The sequence below is a fragment of the Macrobrachium nipponense genome, chromosome 3 (assembly GCF_015104395.2).
Source record: "Macrobrachium nipponense isolate FS-2020 chromosome 3, ASM1510439v2, whole genome shotgun sequence".
NCBI lineage: Eukaryota > Metazoa > Arthropoda > Malacostraca > Decapoda > Palaemonidae > Macrobrachium > Macrobrachium nipponense.
The window spans coordinates 127007198-127017965 of NC_087202.1; positions in this window are offsets into that span (position 1 = coordinate 127007198).

A 10768-nucleotide genomic window follows, 5' to 3' on the forward strand; every position below is an offset into this window, starting at 1 on the left:
AATATAAACCAGGTCTTGACGTATTGTCCCCCAAGGGAACACCTTGAAACGAGGGTACGAGCGAAATCTTAGTCTCCTTATTTTCGAGGCGAAGAAAAACTTTGTCTCCTCGCAAATGAAGAGATGTTTCTGATGCGTCTCTCGTGAATATGAAGGTCCTCCTCATAATCTTTTGAATATTTGTACAGTCTTTTATGATCTTGAGAAATGGGAGGTTAAAGTCTCAGGAACGATAAAGGGTTGTGAGGTCCAGCCTCCAAAGAAAGGAAATGCTTTCGCTCGTCTCTTGGAAGACGGAAGGTTATGAGATTCGGTAAATCTGGAAACAGGAAGGTTATTTCGCAATCCTGACAGCAACCGAATGTATATTAATATTGGTTTTACTACTGATTATCAATATTGATGCTAACATTAACAGCATTGGGTATGGGAGGCTGGGGGGTTAGGAGGTAGCCCGAGAAGATAAGGGACTGTCGGACAGCGCAACAGAACAGGACAAAATGGCAGCATTGGCGGCAGAGATGATAGACCCTTGTGGCAGACGCCCTCCCCTGTGGAGAAAGAGGAATGAAAGACGGGGGAAAGGCGGGGTTATTGATCAGATGAATTGCACACGAATAAAAGACAACTAAAAAATACGCCATTTCGTCTGTGCAATCGAGTTTTCTGTAAAGCGTATGAGCCACAGCCCATGAAACTTTCAGGCCCAGCACGGTGGTGACCTCTCCTACAGCACTGCCAGATGCACGGTTATGGCTACCTTTAACTTAAAAAAAAAATACTACGAGACTAGAGGGATGCAATTAGTTTGATGACTGATCAATAACTGTCCTCCCTGGTTTCATTAACGGGGATTTTGGTGAATAGGGATTCGACGTCTAAACTAGCTATGTACAAGTCAGAATCTTGCGGTATGATATTTTCTTTGAATTTCAAAGAGTTAGACAAATCATTTGTATTTATTGAAAGTGGTTGAAGTAGGTGGCTAGAAATTTGGCTATTTTATAATTAGGTGTCATATATGATGATAGAATAGGCCTTAGGGAATATTAAGTTTGTGGATTTTTGGCAGTCCATACAAGACCCCGAAACTGGAATCAGTCACAAAGAGATCATTATATGATGACTGGTCAATGCACCTTTGAGACTTATGAAGGACATCCTAGTAAGGAATTCTGCCAAAGTTTCTCAGGGCTGCATTAACGGGGTTCCTTGCATGAAGTGCAAGTGTCTTTATATTGGACAGTGCGAGGGGACTGGAGACAAGAATTAAACAACAAACACATAGTGTGAGAACGGGACAAATGGCGAATGCTTTATTTTTCCACATTAAAAACTTAAATCTTTTATGTAGTAATAACGTAACCCGTAGAAATGTTATTGAATCTGTTATGAAATATCACGGTGACTTGACGAATGTAAGACTGGATATGTACAAAGTAGACCCATTTGTTGTTAAAGAGATTTGTAAAGTTGGTTCTTTTTAATCACCTGTTGAGCTGTTCTTTACTTACAGTACTGGTTTGAACCTTACTTTTGAATATTTGTTTTCAATTTTTCAGCTTTTATGTTTACTTTCTTAGATGTTCTCGGTGATTTTAGCAATGTACCTCGAAATTGTGTTGAAATAACACGAAAGCGATTGATACTCCTTCTTTTATTTTTCCTGTGGCCTTAGCTAAATATTATATACATTATTGTATTTCGAATGACACAGCACCTCAGACTTCAATTGAAGTTATTTGCGGAGCCAGCAATCAAATACAAAGCAAATCTCTGCCTTTACATAGTCAGTCTCTTTAATGTCTGTATTTATAAAATGGTTGTAGGTGGTCTCTACATCACGTTTCACAGTTTTCTTTTACAAACTTAGATTTTCATCGGTTACATAAATGTTTATTATGCTGTTAAAACAGATTTGTGTTAAAACCGTAAAATAATACATGTGCGTACGTACGTGTGTATGTATATATATATATATATATATATATATATATATATATATATATATATATATAGTATGTATATATATATATATATATATATATATATATATTATATATATGATATATATATATATATATATATATATATACATATATATACATGTGTGTGTGTAATAATATAACATTATATAAACATGATATATATATATATATATATATATATATATATATATATATATATATATATATATATATATATATATATATATATGTAGCATCTACTGGTCATTTTTACCAGAAACTACTTATGTAATTGTAATAGCCAATGCTTTTCATTTCTCGAATTCTTCGCGCTTTTTTTGGAAACGTTTGAAACTTCAAAGCTTAAGATCCAAGTTATGAACCTGGATTATCATAATCCCGATGAGGTCACGTTGTAAAAAACACAAAAGCGTAAAATTTATCTATTACTTTCCGCATACGACCGCCAGCAGACGGGAAAACAAAAGAACGAAAAATAATATATTTTGGGAAGGTCATAATTACTTCTCGAAAAAGTGGTTCTCCAGAGCTCCTCTTGGTCTTATTGGAAAGGTTAATTAAAGTTGAGTGATAATCCCTCTTTCTTTTTAATCATAAAGTCTATCTTTAGGCTCATTTGAAATCTTCCGGAATTTTCATCCTGAATTGTGCTCCACGAAGTTATTTTTGCACTGTTTTCTTTTTTCATAAACTCCACAGTTTAATCTTTGCATGTTTTAAGGAGAAGATTACCAGCTTTACCGCAGAACTTTGAATTTGAATTTAACAAAACAAAACAAAAAAATATTTCCTTTTATGTGAATGAACTCGTAAGGATGTTCTATCAGTTTTATTTTTTCTAAACGAGATGCAATATGAAAGTTAATTGATATTTCATCATAAACAGAACCCCCCTCCCCCCACCTCTCTCTCTCTCTCTCTCTCTCTCTCTCTCTCTCTCTCTCTCTCTCTCTCTCTCTGTAGAATTGTACAGCAGAAAATGCTAAAAGAAGAAGAATATCCAAGAAAAAAGGGCGGTTTTCCTTCGAAAGAAAATAATGATGAATGTCAGATGGTATGATATTTGATTCGATGCTTCCAATGACATGGTTATCAGTTCATAAGACAAGAAATATTAAAAAAGGATTCAAATATAAACGTCTGAATAGGATATCCTTTTCAATTACCTAATCGCAATAGCCCTTCTAATTACCTTAATAGCGATATCCTTCCCAATTACCTTAATTACCATTGCGAGAAAGTTGTATTAAAGTTAGGAACGGATATGTAATTGACAGTTGGGGAAAGTTAATCTTTTAATAAACGTTTTAAGAAAATTTGAGTAACAGAATAATAGAGTTGGTATTTTTTATGACATGTTTCCTAACCTACTCTCCCTCCTTTCTGAATAATTAATAGTTTTTAAATAGTTTCTTTGTGCATTACCCTCTCTCGATTGCCTTAAGGCAAAAAGGGGCGGTAAATTCCTTCCCTAAATAGCTGAATAGTCTAAGTGATGAATTCCTGTTCTAGGGTTCGTTCTCTAATAAATAAAATGGACATTTACCTCAAGAGAAACACTAGAACTTCATAAAAAAAAAAAACTTCCAACAGAAGTTAGAGAATGAGAGCAGGTTAAGTTTCGCTAGCAATTATCTCTTCCGAAAAGTCTTAATCCGCAACAACTGAAAAAAAGGGTATGTCCTTTGTTGTATGTGTATGTATATATATAATTATAATATAATATATATATATATATATTATATATTATATATATATATATATATATATATATAGATATATATATATATAAAATTCAAATAGATTGAGGATCTGGGGATAGGAAGGAGGTTTTAGGAATAGGGATTGAATTACAGACACTAAAACGGAAATAAAGTTCCTGGCACTTTACCTGATGAACCAGTGGACTTGAACTCGAATGTTGTCGAGGAACACACTATATCTTCACACTCACAGTGAAGGGAGTAGACAGGCAGCAACTGGAGTAGACTGGTCACACAAGGCCATGTTGAGTGGGATACTTGTCCAAGTATAACTCCAAGGAAGGACTTGTAGACTTCTTGCTTAAGCCAGAGGATAAGGGGCCAAACCATATGGGCGTAGGGTACTGTGACAAGGCTTCCTACCTAATTGACTTCTGAGGGCTACCTGATTCTCTTATATCCCCATCAGTGCAGTCGCCATCTTGGATCTTTTCGATGGTCCGCTTGCATTGTTCAGTGCTTCCACATGAACCCTCTTAATCCTCAGGTAGTGCTGGAAGAAAACAGTATTTCTACTGTATCTAGTGTCATTATTGTGTACATCAAAAGAAGGGCGTTGCGAGGGAGAGAAAGGTTAGGATGGGCGAAGTTACTAGGTGCAAAATAAGTGTTAAAGAGGGTATCGCGACCCAAAAGGGATTGATACAATAGAATGAGTGCTTTGAGAATTGGATCTGTCTCCCTTCCACGTGTTTTGACCAAATGCAGGTGGCCAGCTAGCCAATAAGTGTGAGGCGCTTAATGACAGCTAGAGGACGTTAATTAAAGGTGATTATAGGGAATTGGACAGGGACCCTTAAAATAGACTTGAGAGACGCTTAGCTTCCTGTCCTCGTCTGAAGGACGTCGTTAAGGGCTGATGCAGGTGCTAGCAAAGATCCGCGATTGGCGCTGATGCTAGGAGTGTCCTAATGACGTTCTATTTTACTCGTTATGACCTGAGAAGGGGCTTCTATTTCTAAATGATGGAAAAGGTGCGAACTGTATGACAAGCGAGATGAATCGAAACTGATTTATTTTGACACTAAACCGTCGTTCCTATTGCGGACGAGAACCTGGGAGTGTTTATTATATATTTGAGAGCGAGACGAATTTGAGCTAATTTTTCCAGACGCTATGTGCCGCTCCATTCTCTGAAGATAAAAGCCTCCCTCTTCCATTCACCCGACTTTGAACTGGAAAACACTTCTTGCTTTTCTTTGATATTCTACTCGTACTTTGAGCGAAAATTTGAAAATGAGGCGGGAATGCAAGCGTGATAAAATGATGCACATTAAGGTAGTGTACTTGCATGATTGATTTTCAGAGTGCATTTATTAATCTAAGTCTCTCTCTCCTCTCTGTCTCTCTGTCTGTCTGTCTGTCTGTCTCTCTCTCTCTCTGCATATTATTAAGAGTAAAGTATTTTAATGGCTGTTATAGCTCCTTGTCCGGAGGTAATTTCTGTTCTAGTAATATTCTTTTTTTTATGGGTTGGTTTCCTGGTAACTGCAGATGCCTTTGCACATATGTGGTAACGTAACCAACATAGCCATGCTCTAGATACCTTCAGTACCCACACAATTATACAAATTTCTATAGTAATCCAGATACTGATCCCTTTCTTTACTATTGATATTATTTATAACTCGCCTCACCGATGAAATTCTGCTTCGTTTAAACAAGTTGACTTTGTTTCATTCTTATATCATGTCGACAGTCCAGTAACATTTATCATCCAGGATCACCCTAGGATTAAAAATCAAAATTGATCTCTTGAGGTAACAAGTGGCTTTAATAACAGCAAAGACATATTCTTTTTTTTTCAGTTATTTCTGATCATGAATCTGTTCGAAGAATAATTGCTAAAGCACGAAGTTTAGCCTACTCTCATTCTCTAACTTCCATTGGAAGTTACTTTTTATCAATTTATAGTGTTTCTCTTGAGGTAAATGTCCATTTTATTTCTTAGGAAGGATCCGTAGAACAGGAAATTTATAACTTAGACTATTCAGCATAATTAGAGAAGGAATATGCCACACACACATTTTTGTCTAAAAGCAATCTAGAGAGGGTAATGCACAAAGTGACTATGAAAACTATCAATGCCTAGCACTTAGAAAGGAGGAGTATGTTAGCAATCATATAAAAAAAACAACTCAAGTTTTCTGTTACTCTAATTTTCCTAAAACGTTTATTAAAAGATTAACTTCCTCCACCTGTCAATTACGTATCCGTTTCTAACTTTGAAGCAACTCTCTCGCAATGGCGATTAAGCTAATTGGAAAAGATATCCTAGCCAGAAGTTTATACTTAAATCATTATTTATATTATCTGTTTAATAAATGGAATGATAACCATGTCACAGGAATTATCGACTCATAAATATCATACCATCTGACATTCATCATTATTTTCCTTTTCTCTTTCTTGTATATTTTTTTTCTTTTATCATTCTCTGCTGTAAAATTGTACGTGAGAGAGAGAAAGGTTGGGGGGGCGGGCGGGGGGGGGGGGGGGGGGGGAACTCTGTTATAATGCCATATCAGTCAACTTTCGTATTGCATCGCGTTCAGAGTAAAACTGATAGAACATCCTCACGATGTAATTCAAATGAATGGAAATATCTTTTTTTACTTTTAAATTCTTCAAACGCATTGCAGTAATGCTGGCAATCTCCTTAAAACATACAAAGATATAAGAAGTACTATATTGGACAATCGAAAAAGTCAGCACAAATATAGTATCAGGAGAAATGATAGTAGCAATGCCATAAATGTTCATAATCAATCATGTAATGACACCATTTTATGGAATTGTTCCCAAGTACTGTTAAAACGAAATGATTATGTAGAGAGGTGTATAATTGAAAATGCATGCATTGCCATAAGTGATTGCAGCAATTTTAATAATAATTCAATGGTACTTAAAACAGATCCCTTCTTTTTACATATAGTTAAAGGACAGTACAAACTAAACAAAGACTTCTTTTCATTGTAAACATGTTTGAAGCGTTGTTGTATGTTATGAAACCACTAAGAGCATAGTTTAATTGTATGAATTGTTTTAAAAGATATTTTTGGTTTTTGAAACCCTCGAACTGGTTGTAAATCATTTCAAATTACAATATTGATACAGTAACTGAATTTCTTGTATTTCAATGACCAATGTTTATCTGACTGCTCAAATTTATTTCTTATTTTCTTATATTTTACTTTGAGTGCACTATAAACTTTGTGTGTTAATTAATAAACAGCTCTCAATAAGGGCCATTGAAGGCTGAAACTGTTGAGCTTAAAGGAATTTCAGCTTTTCTTTTCCCCTGTGGACTATAAACTCACATATCTATCTTTGTGAAAAAGGAAGACTAAAACCACATATATATGGGGCTGAACTTGGACTTAAAGGGTTTCAGAAGTATCACTATTCATCGCAGCAACATCAAAAACTATGGATCAGACACTAATATCTGTTGTTTTCAGTTATTTTTCCATGTCACCCCTTCTCACCAAGCATTCCCATCATGGCTGAACTTGGACTTGAAGGGCATCGGGAGTGACACTATTTATCTCAGCAACCCAGAAATAAATGAATTAGACACTAATTTCTGTCGTTTTCAATTATTTTTACATTTCACCCCCTTCGTTTAGCAGTAGTCATTTATAATGTGACATGAGAATAGGAGATGAGAACAGCTAGTCACAGAGGAGACTGACGCACAGGTGCTACATGGTGACTTTAGAGGCAGGAGTTTTTCTTTTGATCTTTGAGATTGAGATTTGATGACAAAATGAAAAAGGGGAGGATAAGAGATATATATATTATATATATATTATTATAATATATTATAGTACTTATATATATTATACATATGATATATTATATATATATTACGTTTTGGGACTGGCTTGTCCAAAAACGTAAGGGAAAAAGTGAAAAAAATGGAGCGCTTATGACTTACCTTAGATAACTGTTACAGGGGGGTACAAGGTTGCCATGAAACTCAGCTGATTAATCAAAATTACATTTATTTACAAGAAAACATTGAATGGCCTGAGATAAAGGCAAGGCATACAGGCCATGTGGGCAGAGCGACGTGTGGTCTGGAACACTCTTATCATTCACGATATGAAACAAAATAGCCAAATTCAACATCTACTGCAAAGCAGGGTTCAAATTTCTGGTTTTAGGTAATACAAGCGCTTGCAAGGAGGAGTACGGACTCAGCAGGGGCAATCTGTAAATGAATTCCCAAATTACACACAACATAAAATAAAGACTTCTTGCACAGTATTACAGCTAATGCACTATGGAGGGTGTTTATCTTTAATCACACACAAGGGGAGGAACTTTAGTGCTTAAATGAAATGCTTCAATGAAGATTCGTTAATCTTGCGGACCAGGAAACAGGGGTGGCACATGCTACGATGGTGGACAAAGGACATTCAGTAGAGGAGTGAGGAAAGGGAAATTTTAAAATGGAAATAGCAAGATTTGTCTTGGAGAAATAGGGCTGGTTGGAATTTGCACTTTCGAGACATACCTTAGTTTAACCTTAATGGCTTGTGCATATAATGGGATGTCTGATGAGGGCTCCACCCAGCGATGACGAACAAAATGGCTGACAATAAGTCAGAGGCGAGCACGTCTGCCTGCTAAAGTATCTGGAGTCGACTCAGAGATGAGTCAGGGCATTTTTGAGGGGCCTAGGTTCACACACGGCCTACGGCATTGTCTGGAAAGATGCAAAAACACAGCCAGTGGATTTGTGGGAAAAGAGGTCTAAAGCTAGGAGTACCTAAAGCCTACCAAGCATCCCATATAACCCCTACAACCTGCCCTTCTTACCCTACACTTGGTCTAGTCATTAACGGATTAGTTAAAACTACTGGGGAGACGAGGCTATCTAAATACGTAATTATATATATATGTAGATATATATATATATATATATATATATATATATATATATATATATATTATATATATTATATATAGAAAAGAGAAAATACGCCGTATGCATAAACGAGGTCGTGGATGCATTTGCAAAGACATGAGATAACCAAGTTACATTTATGTTAAGTAGCATGCATGTATCCGTACCTCTGTTAGTGGGTGTACATACGTATGTACGTGAGTCACAGAAAATGAGATATAATCTCTTGTATGAGAATTAAAGGATTACTACCTGATATTGATTGACTGTGTGTGGAACATGCCACAGAAAAGGCATTGGAGGTCCGTTGTAAGGTAAAGAGGAAAACTTTGGAAAAAGTTAACACCTTTCTAGTGACATTAAGTTCAGCTTTTAAAGAGGGGTAGTGAGGTGCGACACACATTTTATTGACGAACTTTAACATTTCATTGTTTGATCATTATCTTCTCATTTTCAGATGGATTCGAAGTCACCATATAGAAAAATGGGTTTTCTCTAGACTTGTATTGACTTTTGATAAACTATGAATTCTTGGGCAGAAAGAGATAAGAGGCGGTACTTACTTAAATATGATTTTGGGAAGAATATGATAGTTTAATGTTCTTTTTGAGATAATCTCAACTCATTTTATTCCATTCTCATATTAGCTATTTATGGGAAATAAAAAGTATATTTTTGTAAAAGGGGGAGTTTAAATTAGCCTAGAGTTTGATATTTGATTTTCAGCTAGCTTCATTTTGACCTCTTAAGACACACACACACACACACGCACATATATATATATATATATATATATATATTATATATATATAGATATATATATAGATATATTAGATATACATATATATATATATTATATATATATATATATATATATATACACTATATATATATAGATAGATATATATATATCGATATATATAGATATATATACATATATATATGATATATATAGCATATATATAATATATAGATATATATAGATATATACTATATATATATATTTATATATATATTTTTTCTATATATATATATATATATATAGATATATATATATATATATATATATATATATATACATAGTACATGGATATATATATTTATATATATATATATATATATATATTATATATATATATATATATATAATATATATACATGTATATATATATATATATATATATATATATATATATATATATATATTATATATATATATATATATATATATATATATATATATATGTATATATATATATATATATATATATTAATATATATAAATATGACATAGATAAAATACGTAAATATATATATATATATCTATATATATATATATATATATATATATATATATATATGTACCCATCTCTGAAACATTTACCAGCGAAGGGTTACTAATTAAATTTGGTATGCGTGAAACCCGAAGCGTTAAGGCAAACTAATTACACACTCAATCTCTCTCTCTCTCTCTCAATCCGTCTCTCTCTCTTCTCTCGTCTCTCTCGTCTCTAAGCCATCACTGGCATAGCCTCCGCTCGCTCTCTCTCTCTCTCGACTCGCAACCTCTCTCTCTCTCCATTCTAACAGGTCATCAAATGAGAGTCATGCATTACAAAAATATAATATTTATTTAACAATGGAAAGATAATAATTCAAGTCTCACAGACTAACTAGCTCAGTTAAACCCCCAGTATTTAAATATCTTAATCAGTAATTAGTCACGCCAATTAGCTCTCCTCTATACGGGACTCTCTGTCCCCCTAGGACTCTCGGTTCCCTTGCTAGAAACGCCTGTTACAAATACACAGAACATACTCGTAAGCACACAATTGTAAAGACAAAGTCAAAGATTAAATAGAACATCTTCACACGATATTAAACAAGCCATCCCTTTGGCTAAAGTAAGGTAACACTTACCCATTACAGCCTGGAATATCACACACAGAAGTAAATAAACTTTTGCAGAGCTATCCCAGCATTCTGCCTTTACCGCACAGACCTCTCTGCAAGTCTCCTATAGATTTGGCTAAGCCAAGTCATTATCAACGGACATAGTTAGTACGCGTACATAAAACAAAAGGCTTCTCACATAATATTTT